Source organism: Rhineura floridana, chromosome 1 (assembly GCF_030035675.1).
Source record: "Rhineura floridana isolate rRhiFlo1 chromosome 1, rRhiFlo1.hap2, whole genome shotgun sequence".
Classification (NCBI taxonomy): domain Eukaryota; kingdom Metazoa; phylum Chordata; class Lepidosauria; order Squamata; family Rhineuridae; genus Rhineura; species Rhineura floridana.
This window is the reverse complement of record NC_084480.1, coordinates 243,941,067-243,957,477: the sequence shown is the minus strand read 5'-3', so window position 1 is coordinate 243,957,477 and position 16,411 is coordinate 243,941,067. Positions and strand designations below refer to the sequence as shown.

The 16,411-nt window shown below is 40.5% G+C and overlaps 1 pseudogene; it reads left to right on the top strand.

Moving 5' to 3' along the window:
* The first annotated feature begins 13,689 nt into the window (after window positions 1-13,689).
* On the top strand, window positions 13,690-13,808 carry LOC133375886 (5S ribosomal RNA; annotated as a pseudogene).
* The last annotated feature ends 2,603 nt before the right edge of the window (window positions 13,809-16,411 follow it).

Sequence of the window (16,411 nt, the reverse complement as noted above, 5' to 3'; positions counted from 1 at the left end):
CCACATGCACTGTATTTGATGCTGCCAGCTCTGAGAATGTTGATCACATGTTTGGGGGAAGTGGAGGGCCTGACATTCCCATCACTTTTCCCGGGCCATAAATCTGACCTCAATCACCAGTCATTGGTTTAGTATGAGAAAGCAACTTCCTTGTGCAGCAGTGACCTTGAAGCTAATCAACACTAATAAGTGCTGGGAGGGTAGGGTAGGATCTTGGGGAAAGTGTCTCATTGCAATTCCTTATGCAAAAATGTATGACAAATTGGCCAAAAGATACTGGAGACTAGGATTTTCCTTTACAAGGAACAAGGGGGAAAACACAGGCAGAATATTGAAACAGGAAGCAGATCACAGTAAGCAAAGGAAGCAATCCTTTTTCTTAAATACGACTGATCAAATCTGATACCCTTAGTATAGTCATTCCTTACTTCAACCCTTCTTAATATCATCTGCACAGGAGTGTCTTGTACAACTGTCTTGCATAACTTTAGTGCTAAACTGGAAGGAGCCCAAAAAGAAGTAGTGTGGTACAGGAGATTCATGTTCCTCAACTTGCCACCCACACTTTGCCATTGTTGCCAACTGCACTACAATAAATGTGGAACATGAGCATCACAGGAAGAGCATAGCGAGTCCCTTAAAAATGCCAAATGGAGACACATATTTAGACTACACAGAATAGCAGATGCTTTTTAATTCTGCCTATTAAATGGTTTAGCTCTTCCCCTTTATTCCCTATTTTCTGAATCAAAATTTATCTGGCTAATGAAAGAAGCACAGCAGAGTCAACGATTCATGCTCAGTTGATTGGTGATTTCCTGTATTGTCACTTATGTATAGTGAGAAACAGCTTCTTCTTCTTTTTTGGTCCAATAGGGCTTATGGGGAATGTGGTGGGGCTGAAAGATTGTAATAGTTGAATATGATAACTCCCCCTCTTCCCTATCTAGGAATGGTAATGTTAGGACTACACAAAATCCTCAGCCACCATTAATTAACACATTTTCAAGAACACTTTCTTCCACAATTTTTGAGTGAGACCAAGATAGAAAAATTGATAGCTGATGACAAATGTATACTGTTTCATTCATCATGCCTGCACAATCCCACAGATCAAGGCCAGTTCGGTAAGGAAAATAATTGTATTTACAAAACACTGAAAGGTTATTGATGTACAATTGTTATATTTAGGATACCCTTCCTGTTCTTTCTTTGATTCCACCAAGATAGATTTTGTGAATATGGCAGAGTTAAGAGGACATAACCCCATTAAAAAACAGCAGAGAAAAAAGTGGAATAACCAGTTGGAGCTTTCCTGTTGCAAACTTTGGATGACAATTCTTACTTTTCAAAGCAATCAGAATGCCATATATAAAAGCAAATAAAGGTGTTTGTATAAAAAACCCAACAGTGAAGTCCTAAACCAGTCTTCACCAACACATGGAGGAAGGAGCTAGAGAATCAGTTATCCTTGACTTGATTCTAGCCAATAGAGATGACTTAGTGGATGAAGTAGCAGTTATGGGAACTCTGGGGGAAAGTAACCACGGTATACTAGAGTTCTAGTTATTAAAGGAAGCAAAAGCTCCAACATGTACCCTGGACTTCAGGAAAGCCGATTTTAATAAATTCAGACCAAGGAGTCCAAGATATGTGGGAGTTTTTAAAAAAGGAAATACTAAAGGCAAAATGGCAAACAATTCCAACAAGGAAAAATGGTGGAAGAGAGCAAAAGAAGCCAATACGGCTTCACAAAACACTTAGATATAACCTGAAAACAAAAAAGGACACATACAGGAAGTGGAAGGAAGGCCAGGCCACAAAGGAAGAGTACAGACAGGTAGCATGGAATTGCAGGAATGGAGTCAGGAAGGCTAAAGCTGAGAATGAACTGAGGTTAGTGAGGGATACTAAAAGCAGAAAAAAAGCTTTCTTCAGGTACATGCATAGTAGAAGACAGAGAAAAGAAATAGTGGTACAGCTACTCAATGAGGATGGGAAAATGATAACAGGTGACAAAGAAATGGCATAGGTATTCAGTTTCTACTTTGGCTCAGTCTTCTCCCAAAAGAAGGTCTCTGATGCTCCTGGCAAATATGAAGTTGAAGGGATAGGACTGCAGCTTGAGATTGATAGACAAATGGTCAAGGAAGATCTCATCACTTTGAACGAGTTCACATCTGCAGAGCTCGATGAACTACATCCTAGAGTATTGAAGGAACTGTTTGCAGCATTCTCGGAACCGCTATCTATTATCTTTGTGAAATTGTGGAGGATAGGTGAAGTGCCGGATGACTGGAGGAGGGCTAATGCTGTCTCTATCTTCAAAAAGGGCAAAAAGGAGGAACTTAGAACTACAAACCAGTCAGTCTGACATTGATCCCTGGGAAAATTCTGAGGCAGATTATAAAGCTGTCTGTCTGTAAGCACCTTGAAAACAATGCAGTGATCATTTATTTATTTATTAGATTTATACCCCGCCCTTTCTCCTAGCAGGAGCCTAGGGCGGCAAACAAAAGCACCAAAAACACTCTAAAACATAAAAAACAGGATTTAAAATACACCAAAACAAAACAACCATTAAAAACATATTAAAACAAAACATCTTTAAAAAATTCTTTTAAAAAAGCTTTAAAAACATTTTTTTTAAAAAGAAGGTTCAAAAATATATTAAAAAGCAATTCCAACACAACACAGACTGGGATAAAGTCTCTACTTAAAAGGCTTATTGAAAGAGGAAGGTCTTCAGTAGGCATCAAAAAGACAAAGATGGATCCAGGACCACCCCCAGATTATGGACTTGCTCTTTCAGAGGCAATACAATTAAATCCAAAGCAAGCAACTGACCAATCATCCAAGCTCGGGAACCACAAACCCACAGCATCTCTATCTTGCTTGAATACAGACTCAGTTAATTGGCCCTCATCCAGCCCACCACAGAATCTAGGCAGTGGTCCAGTGCTTGCATAGCCTCTCCCAATTAAGATGTTACGGAGAAATAGAGCTGGGTATCATCAGTGTACTGCTGACACCTCACCCAAATCTCCTGATGACTATTCCCAAGGGCTTCATATAGATGTTAAACAGCATGAGGAACAAAATGGTACCCTGTGGCACCCCATAACACAACTGCCAGGGGGCTGCAAGAAAATTGCCCAATGCTATTCTCTGAAAATGAACCTGGAGATAGGATCAGAACCACTGTAAAACAGTGCCTCCAATACCCATCTCACCAAGTTGGCTCAGAAGGATACCGTGGTCAAGTAAGAATAACAGTGTCGCACTCCCCCTGTCCTTTTTCTGATAAAGGTCATCCATCTGGGCAACCAAAGCCAATTCATTCCTATAAAAGATAATCTGTTTCATCCAAAAGTACTTGCAATTGCTGTGCCACATAAAGCCAACATGGATTTATCAAGAACAAATCCTGCCAGCCAGACTAATCTTATCTCATTTTTTTGATTGGGTGACCTCCCTGATAGACTGTGGAAATGCTGTGGACATAATATATCTGGACTTCAGCAAAGCTTTTGACATAGTGCCTCATGATATATTGATTAGAAAGCTAGCTAAATACAGGCTGGATATAACAACTATCAGGTGGATCCAGAGTTGGCTACAGAATCGTACTCAAAGAGTGCCTGTCAGATATCAATGGTTCCTTCTCAAACTGGAGGGAGTAACAAGCAGGGTACTGCAGGGCTCGGTCCTGGGCTCAGTGCTCTTCAACCTTTTTATTAATGACTTGGATGAGTAAGTGCAGGGAATGCTTATCAAATTTGCAGATGATACAAAAATTGGTAGGAATAGTTAATACCCTAGAGGACAGAAACAAAATTCAAAGAGATCTTGATAGGCTGGAGCATTGGGCTGAAAACAACAGAATGAAAGTTAATAGGGATAAGTGCAAAGTTCTACACCTTGGGAAAACAAATCAAGTGCACAGTTATAAGATGGGGGATACTTGGCTCAGCAATACTACATGTGAGAAGGATCTTGGGATTGTTTATCACAATCTGAATATGAGCCAACAGTGTGATGCGGCTGAAAAAAGGCAAATGCTATTTTAGGCTGCATTAACAGAAGTATTGTTTCCAAATCATGGGATGCACTAGGACAGCACTAATTAGGCCTTATCTTGAGTACTGCGTCCAGTTCTGGACACTGCACTTTTTTGTAGTCTGCAGTCTGTTTTAGTATGTGGTAACATGGAGGGGGATTTTTTCACTGGTAGCAATGGTATTATGGAATGCACTCCTTGCTGAAATTTGAGAGGCCCCATTGGTGCTGGCATTCTGCTGGCTTTTGAAGATGCATTTCCTTGATTTCCCAACCTGAGTCTCCTGCTTTTAATTGCTTTATTGCTTTATTTTTTTAAATTATGGGCATTTATATTTTAATAGATTGTGTAACTCAGTTTTTATACTTTGTAAATCACTTAGAAGCCTTTTTTTGGCATTGAGTGGTATAAATAATAAACTTCCCCCTCAATGTGGGTTACCAATACATGCTGCCATTCTGTCAATTCTCCAAATAAAAGTTAAGTGGCAGCCCTATTGCTTGGATTTTCATTATACTGGTCTATTGCCAAATTTCAGCTCAGAAAAAGGTGATTTGAAATAGATTTAAGGCATGAAGATGAAAGCTTGTCATAATAAAGCCTACATTATTAGGTGACCCAATGTTAACAGACCTGAATGAATTTTTGGCTTTAATGGTCTGTGATGGTTCTGCAATGAAAGGTTTTTCACAGTAAATGTGAAGGAAAAATTGTGATAGCTACATTTTCTTTTTAATAAAACCTTTGCCTTTTGACAATGAAGATTAATTTTCTTCTGCCTCAAAACAAAGGATTTTATAATGAAAATATTGTACAAATGGAAGTTTAAGTAGATGAATATGTGTGAAAGTATTTAGGAAAAAGGCTAAAGTATTTAGGAAAAAGCCTAAAGGGACGACAGCATTTTCATCTGGTACTGGAAGAATCAGGAAATTGATTTTGTTTGTGTATTTATTTCAGGTTGCCTTTATGATTCAATCATTTCTGTAGAGATTAAACTATCAATGTATTTGAAGAGATACCATTTGTAAAATGAAGTTGCCATGATCTCCCCCTCCCTCCCTAAATCCTGATAGAATAGATTATTTTAAAGCCAAAACGAGTTGTATGTGGCTCTAGAATGAGGATAATGGAATCACAAGTTAAAAACCTTCTGGCTTTTAACCCCAAAGACTGTACCTGGTTGCTTTGCTCCATAATGAGAGTGTCAGGTAACTGGATAGAATAATCAAATGGAATATATGGATCTCGTGTATGGTGCAGCAAAGATTCAACCAACAGATTCTCCTAGAGACTTGTTAATCTCTCCTCAACTCAGTTTTGAGCCTAGACTTTGACATTAGCCTTCTTTCATGTATTGTTCATTTTCTCATTTCCCCAAACATTAACAAGTAAAAAGACCCCTTGAGCCCTGCATCTCATGCTGGTGGGTTGGGAAGTTAGCCGACTGTGCCTAGTTGTTGTGGGCTTCCTTTGATATTTCATGTTTTTGGTCCTTTCAAGGTCTCCAAGGTTAAACAAAAATGTGTAAAAGTTGGGAGATAAAAGTTTATTTTGTATTGAAAAAACCTATTAGAAGTTGCCTAGCTGCTGTAAGGGTTAAATTTCTTTCACTCTCCACTCCCTCCTTCCCTATCTGAAAACTGGGCACTCCCACCTTTCTCTTAGACAACAATTGGCAAGGAAGTCTGCCAAGAGTCTGGGTGCTTCCTCTCTCCTTGTAAACAAAAAGTATATCAAGAAGCTAACCTGTCAGCCTCTTGAAGTGAGACAAATTGGACAACTGACAGCTTGTTAAAGAGTCACAAGACCTATCTTCTTTTAACCAGTGATTCTGTCAAAGCTTTGAGAAGTTTCCCACTTAAAGCAATTAACCCTTTGAGAGACACATAAGGATGTAGTGAGAGCTCTTGTTAGATAAGCAAAACCTATAAATAGTTTGTAAACTTATTGTTCAAGGCCAGTCTTCATGACTGAACCAAAGAGAGGCCAGTCTTTGCAACTGCGCTGCAGAGGCACAAGCAAAGGCTTCCAAAGGAAGAATATTGAAGCAAACTGCAATGACAGCTGAAGATAAGCCAGTCCTTGAGATTGAAGTGAAGATGCTGCCTGATGCTGGCCAACGGTTGTTTAGAAGCCCACTTTTCTGGAAGTTAAAGTTTGTATTTATATATATATATATATATCTCCCCATGTGTGGTATTACATAAAGTTTAAGACCCTTTAGTTATGTCTAAAGAGAGTATGTTATGTAAAGTTTAAAGAAGTTTAAAGAAATATCTAAGGATGTTTATACAACTAAGAAATGGCTGTTTTTACTAATATAGTGCATAAAGCTGATTGCATAAAGCTTTTGTGTAAAGCTGATTGCATGAGGCTGTTATTAGATAAAATGTTATTTGCCAGCCACACTAAGGCATGTAATTGCCTCACAACTATAAGCACTGCTTGTTGAATTTTTGTAAACTTGTTAAAGGCAGCTATTTAGTTACAAATGGAAGCCAGCTACATGCTGCTTTCACCTGTATGTTATACGATAAAGCATGTTATATGCTTGTTTAAATATTATGCCCTTGGTACGGCCAGCAATATGGCTGTTTAACTATTAAGTTACTGGCTAAAGCCAGATTCTGACTATGATTATGTACACACATTTTTTGTGCTGGCTGTGGCCAGGTATTTGTATTTCTTGTCTGCACCAGACTTTAATATAGAAATAAAGAAATATATTTTGATTTTCCGTTGTGGAACTCTATTATTATATTTCCTGATACATCCTCGGCCCAAGGGGAACTTGGGTAGAATTTTTTTTTCTAGGTTTACCTAGCCAGTAGTCTGCTATTAATAACAGGACTCACTTAGTTGAAGACGACGCTTGACATATAAGACTCTGTTTAGACATAAACTGGAAAGAACGTGTAGAACCCCCATCCCTGTTCATCCACAAGATAAGGGTCCAGCCGGTAACATAGTATCCAATTCCTGCATTATGGAAAAGGCTGCTGTGTGGTAATGACAATGTTTTCCCAGCAGAGAACTCACCACTATTTGGGTTCAGAACTGGAATGTTTAAAGGGATAACACTATAATATAGAAATACACAATGACTTGACACAGTGGCAAGATAAACTCTGGGACTATATCACACAGGGTGAATTTTCTCTATGCATATCATGTATGTGGATGAGATTTATGTTTGCAAACAGATGCCTGATGAACATAATGTGCTAATTTCATTGCATGCTCTGCACTGAACAGAGGTAAAGTAATTGTGTGAATGGAACAAATTCAGCTCATGCAGTGGAACTTCCTTTCTCTCTCCTCCTTTGCATACCTCCCTCCTCCAATTCTGTTCTAGGTTTCCCCCTAACCTCTGGAACAGATGGGGAGCCATGGTGGGAGAAAATGGAGGGGAGGTCCTGTTACATGAGCATATGCCATCTGCTCTTGCAGTGACTTTGTTGAATTCAACCCTGAATAAGCTATAGGAATTCATGATAGACTTAGCCCTGCTGTGCTGTGTGGGTTGATGATGTCCTTGGGAAGGCTAAAGTAAGGCCCAACAGAGGACATGGATCTGTCCAGAATCCTTCCAGAGTTTGGAAGTCCCATCCAAGAGCCCTCTTCAGGCATTACCACTGAGTGTAGAGAAAAGACATGAGGGGAGGTAGCAGTAGAATAATTCTACTTCTAGCACACTAGTTCTCATTGCTCTCCAATTCATAGAGGGTGACTAGGTGAAGTGGGGAGCCTTCTGTGCTAATGGAGGCTTCCTACATATGTTAGAACCTTGCTATTATGTACCTGAGGCTATCCATTCATACAGTCACCCTTAAGAAGTTGAAGGGCACTGGGAGTATTGATGAGGGAAGCGGAGCTACTGCACTCATCCCCACTCCCATTCCCCTCATGTTTTTTCTCCGCACTCATGTCTGAAGAGGGCTGAAATCAACTTTGACTGTGCAGGAGCCCAAGAATCTGAGATTGAAATCATCTTATTCTTTCCATATTGGGCAACATTCCTTCTCTGAGAATAAGATTATACTGCTTTACCACTGAATGGATTTCAATAGGAGATTTTGTATGATGTTGTAATGCACAATGTGCCATTTCTACTAATATGCTGTGGAATTCTGTTCCTAAATAGGTATTGTGTCCCTTGGATAATAATGAGAAACATTCCTTTTTGTTTCCCTTGCTACCAAGAGCAGTGGTGACTAGAGCTGCTTGAATACAGGTGGACACTTTTGTTCAGTGCTTGCATCATTGCAAAATTGTGCTTGACTTTTTAAGCACTGCATCACAGGATCAAGGTTTGTTGTTCTGTGCCTTCATGCTGATTACAGCTCATGGCAACCTGTTGAGCTCCAGCTCTCCCAGGTAGACCAGGGAGAGGTGTCGGAAGAGGAGGAGGCTTTCGAGGGCGTTGATGGAGGGGGAGATGCTGTCCCATGGACAGCCCTCTTGTTGATGAGGATCCTGGGATTCCCCACCTGGCACTTGAAACGCTTCCCTGCCAACCTGCTCCCTGCCCCCTGAGGTCGAGCCAGCACCTAGTGAGCCTCTGCTGTGAGATGTACAGCTGGAGGATCATCCCCCCTCACCCTGTGTGAGACGACGTGAGAAGTGGGATGGTCAGAAGGTGATACTTCGGTGGAGTCAGAGATTACGAGCGAAGACCTTTCCTATTTAAGGCAGCACCCCCCTGATTGGGGTGCTGAGTCAACTTACTCTACATGCTGCAGAGCATGGCTAGGTAGCTCAGGTACAGTCAGTAGTGAGTTAGCATAGACAGGTCTATGAAGCACACTGCTTTTGATGTAACTGTTACTCTAATAAAGCAAGAATTAATTCCAGCCTCACCTCCATCTCGTGTCTTGTGCTCTGGGCAGGACACAACCCTGTGAATCAGCAACCTCCAATAGCATCTGTTATAAACCACCCTGTTCAGATCTTGTAAGTTCAGGTCTGTGGCTTCCTCTATGGAATCAATCCATCTCTTGTTTGGCCTTCCTCTTTTTCTACTCCTTCTGTTTTCCCCAGCATTACTATTTTTCTAGTGAATCATGCCTTCTCATTACGTGTTTGAAGTATGAGTATGAAATCTCAGTTTCGTCATTTTAGCTTCTAGTGATAGTTCTGGTTTAAAACCCAGTTATTTGTCTTGTTCACCATCCATGGGATCTGCAAAGCTCTCCTCCAACACCACATTTCAAATGAGTTGATTTTTCTGTTATCCGCTTTTTTCACTGTCCAACTCTCACATCCATGCATAGAGATCAGGAATACCATGGTCTGAATGATCTGACTGGTGTTCAGTGATACATCTTTGCATTTGAGGACCTTTTCTAGTTCCCTCATAGGTGCCCTCCCCAGTCCTAGCCTTCTTCTGATTTCTTGACTATTGTCCCCATTTGGGTTAATGACTATGCCAAGATATTGATAATTCTTGGCAAGTTCAATGTCCTCATTGTCAACTTGAAAGTTACATAAATCTTCTGTTGTCATTACTTTAGTCTTGATGTTCAGCTGTAGTCCTGCTTTTGTGCTTTCCTCTTTAACTTTCAACAGCAAGGATCATGGTACAAGATTAAAAAAAGGAAAGGAAAAGAAAATACAGATCTTTAGAAACTGTAAGTCAGACTTTGTGAGCATACAGCACTTTCTATTACAACACCAAATGTTAACTTTATGGACTAAAAGGTATATATATGTGTGTGTGTGTGTGTGTATCTATGTCTCCATCTATCTAATATATTTAAGAGCAGTAACCTTTATTTGTCAAGCATCAACTCAGAAAATGTTAAACTTGCATCAACACATATTTTAATGAAGGAGAAGCAAAAGAAAGATATAGATTCATTGTAGTTCAGTGGCAAGAGACGTGTTTTGCATGCAAAAGTCCCAGGATCAATCCCTGACATCTCTAAGTACAGCTAGGAGAGAATCCTGTCTCAGGCCTTTCGAGAGCTGCTGCCATTGTAGACAATACTGAGTCTGATGGACAAGAGTATATATTACTTTTTATATAAATGTGTAGTTCCTATTCTAAATTACCATGTTATATATGGTCGTTGCTCAAGGCTGCAGTTCTAAGCACACAAACTTGGAAGTAAAGCCCATGAAAATCAGTGGAACTTGCTTGTATAGCTAGGATTGTGCTATAAAGCTATTAATATTAGTATTTTTAAACCTTTTTTTAAACAATGTTTTAACCCTTTTTAAAGATGTCTTTAAAGCTTTTTTAAAAAAAATGTTTTTAAAGTTGTTTTGTTTTAATGTATTTTAAGGTGTGTTTTTATGATGTTTTAAAGTGTTTTTAGGCTTTTGTTTGCCTCCCTGGGCTCCTGCTGGGAGGAAGGGCAGGATATAAATCACATACAGTAGGGCCCCACTCATATGGTGGGTTACACAGGGCCAATCCCAGGCATGCCAGGGCCCTTGGGCCCCAGCTTGCCCCGGGCCCCAGCACTCCCCTTCTGTGATTCGCGCAGGATTGGTACTGCAAATTGCAGGGTGGGAGATCCCAAGCCGCCCGCCATTCCCCCGTTCTGCTTACCTTTCTCTGTGCTGTTTTTTTGGTGGTGCGCACTGCATGCGCAGGTTTGCCATCAATCAAGATGGTGGCCAAGGTTTCCCTATGGGGTTGAAGCCTCTACCGCCATCTTGGTTGATGGCACGCATGCGTGCTACACGCATGCATTGCTACCATCAACCAAGATGGCGGCAGAGGCTTCAGCCCCTTAGGGAAACCTTGGTCGCCATCTTGATTGATGGCAAACCTGCACGCACAGTGCGCACAGCCACAAAAAACAACAGAGAGAAAGGTAGATGAAGTGGGGGAATGGCAGGTGGCTCTGAAGCTCCTGCCCTGCTATCCACGGCAGATTGCTGCCATGAATTGTGGAAGGGGAGCAGAAGGGCCCTGTAGCCCCAGGGGCCCTTGGGCCAGTGCCCCACCTGGCTGCCCTTTAGAATCGGCCCTGGGGTTACATTCCAGACCTCCGCCTAAAAGTGAAACCCACAGAAAAGCAGAACTTCAATAAAATGGCGCCCGATGCCTGAAAAACACCATAAAAGCGGAACAAGAGCCATATGAGTGGGGCCTTACTCTAATTGAAGACCGCTGTATTAGCAGAATGCTGAAAAGCAGGCTGCCGAAAAGTGAGGCCCTACTGTAATAAATAAATAAAAGAAATAAATAATAAAGCTACAATGTACACTTAACTCAGTGGCCCTTTCTTCTGAGTAAACAGGTACAGCATTGGCCTGTATGGCTTCCTGGGCTATGCCATCTAAAGGTTTTGTATAACTTGGCACTACTGCTGTTATTTATTTTTATTTATTTATTAAAAGATTTATAAGCTGTACTTTTCATAAAAGTATATCCAGGCGCATTACAATATACAAAACCATAATAGAATTAAAAACAAAAAAATCATTAAAAACAATAATGTACAGTAAGTACTGCATTGGTTGGAAAAGAAAATTCATATTAAAAGTTCAAGTTTCAGAGGACACCTGAAAGAAAGAAGGGATGGCACCGTCAGCTTATCAACCGAAGCTGGCAGAAAACATTCCTGGCCACAGAGCTTACCTGAGCCTCTAGTGAAAAAGATGGATCAAGGAGTACCCTCAGACTTCATACCTACTCCTCCAGAGGGAGTGCAACTCCATCCAGGACACACAATGGATGCATCTCCTAGACATAGGAACCACCCACCCACAAGGCCTCCGTCTTTTATTATTTAACAGCCACCTTATACTTGATAGTTAGGATTATGAAATGATTGTTTCACATAGGCATGGTTTGGATGCTGTGAGGTCACTGGCCGCAAGGGGAAACCCCAGAGGGAATCACCCCTATGGTGGGATGCCTTTGGGGGACAAGGGCTTCATCTACATGAAAGTGGTCGATGGAGGAAGGACCCTGTGTGAGCAGCAGGGAAGTGAAGATCTCCCAGAGTGAGAGACTTCCCAGGTGAGAGCAGGGGAAGTCTTCTGCTCCTCTGATTTGTGGATGAAAATCATGTGCCTCAAACTGGGCTTCTGCGCAGAAAACAATTGCTAAAAACATGGACGGTGGTGGAGAAGAATGGAGTGGAGGGAAAAAGGAGCTGGTGGGCAAGGACATGGATGAAGGAGGAGAATGGAAGATGGAGATGAAGAACTGTGAAGGTGAGAAATGATGATGTGTTTGTTAATACTGTGTTTGCACTTGGCACACGAAGCGGCCTCTGTTGTCCTCCCTGGCTACTCTGCTGCATTTGCAGTGTTTTAACTTTTTTGCATCACCGGGGAAAATGTTTGCTTGGGTGGGTGTGCCTTAGTTGGTGGCAGGGCAGGGTCTGGGAGGTGGTTGAGTGGGACAGATGACACTTGCTGGCTGAGAGTGTATGTGTGTGGGGGGTTGCAGTTGGTTGGATGCATAAAGATCTGAGTAGTGGCCTATGCCTCCCTCCCCGCGTTCCTTACCAGCAGAGAGACCACCACTGCTATCTTATGGATGAAAAGAATTATTCTGTTACCTCAGTATGTATGTGTGTTTATTTTTTTAATGTTGTTTTAGGCTAGCTAGGTGTGCAGCAGCCAAGGCCAACACCTTATAGGCATACTAGGGTTTTTAAAAAAGTAATTGTAATTGTAGTGATTACTTTTGAGTAATGGCAATCAATTCCTTTCAGAACAATTGTACTTATAATGGCAATTTATTCCTTTTGGGGGCCATATAACAGTAATTGTAATTTATTCCTTTTTAAAAGTAATCTTCCAAGCTCTGGTAATAATTTATGTTGTGAGAATTTGTATTTCACTATGTATTTCTTATTATAATTGCTTTAATATTGAAATGATATAGATATAATGTTAAATATTGACATATATTGCTTGTTATGTTCTATGTTGTTAAGCACCCTGGTGGTCTCTTGACAAAGGGTGCTATGTAAATTTGATAAATAAATAATTCAGAAAATCTGACAATTGCAGCTACAATCCAACACAGAATTATCTGCATGAAAGTTTCAGTGCACTTAAAAGATTCTAACTTGTGATCTTCCTCTTGAACAAAAAGTGGCATGATTATGTTCAAGTTTTAATCTATCCTTCAAGAAATCAATGAGATATGGAGAATTTAAGGGAAAATGTGGCAGTGCAGGGATTTGGCAGTGCAGTAATGCAAGCTGCAAAATCATTTAAATCCTGAACAAAATGAATTGTCACAATTTGCAGACCTGTACCACATGGATAAAACCAGATGTGAGTAAATGCTGAATCTGAGTGTCATGAGTGTTTTCAGTTCAGGTTGCTTTGTCTTTCTCATATACATGAGGGCAGAACTAGATAAACTGAAGGGAAGAAGAAATAAAGGGTTTTAGACTTCCTGGTTAATAGGGGTGCAAGGTTCTGTCAATTTTGGTTCTCTTAGTTTCTCATTTTTCCAGTCTTAAATTTAGTTCTCCACATTTCTGCAGCAAGTTGTGATTTTTCAAAAATCCTCATGGAAATTCTCCAGCACTTCAATGCAATTTTCTCCTAATAAACACATTTTTGTGTACAGTTTTGACGTATGTGCACTTCTTGCAAGCAATTTCCCTGATATTATACATTTTAATACTAATATATTTATTTTTGTCTATGGTAATACTACCATGAACATGCCCAATCTTGTCTGATCTCAAAAGCTAAGCAGGGTCAGGCCTGGTTAGTGCTTGGATGGGAGACTGCCTGGGAATATCAGGTGCCGTAGGCTTAGAGGAAGGCAATGGTAAACCACCTCTGAATACCTCTTACCATGAAAATCCTATGAATATATCCAAAAAAGATTCATAGGGTCACCATAAGTCATTGACTTAAAGGCATATAACAACAACAACAATATTAATTTTTATTCACAAAAGGATATATGTGAATGTCAAAGGATGATTGTTTCAGTTCTCATACTGTTCTGGAAAGTGCACATTTGATAGAATTACTTTTAAATGCAAACTGAATCAAATTTCTCCTGTTCCTACTGGTTAATGAAAACAACTGCAGCCATGGTAGCTACAGTAGAGATAACGAATAGGACTAGTCAAACAAGGACTGGTCAACCAAGGGCTAGCCTGTTAGTCAACCAAGATGACTAACAATTTATTGATACAGGGCTTGCATAGGTGCAGCTGAAATGGTATCCTAAGTAACTGGAGCAGAATCTCCAATAACTTTAATAGACCCACCTTTTGCACTCACACCCGCAGTTCTTGGATCCCACACAAGGAATTATTAGGAGTCCCATATGTACACTTCTCCTAGCCGTATTCTCTTCCCTGAAAGCCCTTGTCTTAACACAGCCAAATTGCGCAGGTATGATGAGAAGATATGTTGTTGCACCAGCTCCAGTAGCTACTTTTGTACCAGTACTGGGTGTGGGCACCATTGCAGTGAGAGAGGTTGTTTCATTAGAACAGGGATGGGGGAACCTTTTCAACCTGAGGGCCACATTCCCTTATGGACAGCTTTCCCCAGGCCATATGCCAATGGTGGATGAGGCAACAGATGTGACTCTTACTTTTGTGCAGTAGGTTGCAGTCCAGCCATGCAAAAGTCAGAGGTTTCTACATGTACATCTCTCCATTCAGATAAGCATGAGGCATTAAGACAGTTCAAGGAGACATTCCAGCCAGGCAAAAAAAGTGGAGGATGGAGCAGGGCTAGTGGGGCATAGCCCAGGGAGCGTCCCACAGATCAGATTTAGCCCCTGCATTCCAGCCATGCTGGATTTTATTGCTTGTTGACCTAACAGGCCATACACATGCACACACATAATGATAACACAAACAGCATAAGACAATAATAAACATCAGAATGAGTATGTATAAAATGTATTATCAAAAAAAATTACAAACTTTCTCTCACAGAGTCTAGGCGATGTATGTTAGTATATGTGATCTTCAGAAGCAGTCACTGCTGGAACCGCTGCACCAATTTGTGTGAATTGCTATGTTAAGTACTTCATAATTATTATTTTGTCTGAAGGAAACCGTTCTTGCAATTTGAGACATTATTCTAGGAACACTTAACTTCGTAAGAAGAAACATTTAAGAAGGAGCTATGCAGCATGTGATGTGACTACCAGTAATGGTTTGGAGAAACTCTGTTAATTAGTTTGACAGCATTGCACAGGAGATTAGCCTAGGGTATCTAAATGGACAGCCAATTAAATGGCCTTCCGTATAAAACATCATATAGAGAATAAAAAAAAAAGGACTGAAACTCTGTAATGGAGAACATGCAATTTGACATCAAGCAGGAAGCATGAATTTACACTGGTCCAGAGCATCTACATTAAGCAGGATTTATGGCGTTTCAGTCCCAATTAAATTGCAGTCAATGTCATTCAGTTACGGTAAAATTAATCCCTTTTTGTGATTGTATGAAGGGTTGTTATCTTGATTACTTATATTCTAATTAAGCCAAATATTTTATACTGCAAGTCATTTTAGTGTGCTTCTAAAACCATATTAAGGCCAGAATATCCTTTTGAAGGGAAAGACAGGCATGGAAATTGTCTGACTAAACCTTTACAATGTCCTCGACCATGGCTCTGTAGAGACTATGATCAGTTTCATAATCAGCAAGTGTCAACATGGCAGTTATCTCAGGGACGGCTTCCTCAATGCGCTGTGAAGCATCTAGGAACATGAGGCAGCACACACGGATGAAGCTACTCTTTATGAGACAACTTGTACTGCCTCTGTAACTGTCAAGGCTGATGGGGAGTGATTAACTTATCCTACAACTTGGAAGTCTAGTTAGACGCCAAGAGTAAATTTCAGAATAAATTTATCATGTGACTAGGAAACCAGTTGGATGGATCATCTGAGAGTAGGTGTCAGGGGAGGAGCATATCACTATCTCTCTGCATGATTCAAAGCAGTGTGCCTCCGCACACCTGCTGAACAGATATGGAAAAACATGGAGACTGAGCTGATCATTCCAGTCACTATGCCACCCAGCTGTACTGTCCCATCATGTAAGGAAAGTTCTGGAACAAACACATTTATTCTGATGCATCTTTGTGCTAAAAAAACTGTGGCAGAGTTCTGGTTACTATGGAGTGCATATATGTTCAGTGCTCAAAACTTTTCTCTCTGTTAATATATTTCTAATTTATGCAGACATCTTTCTCAATGATTGAATACTTCCACCATGTTATCACTCAAAGTGTACAACTGAGATTCTGTTCCTCAAATAACTGAGCTAGAAGAAACTCCATTGATTTAGGCAGAAATGGAGTCAGCATAGCTTACTGAGGATCTGGCTGCCTATTTACAAGACAAAGGGAACAGGTACAGTTTGCCAGCATTATAATAT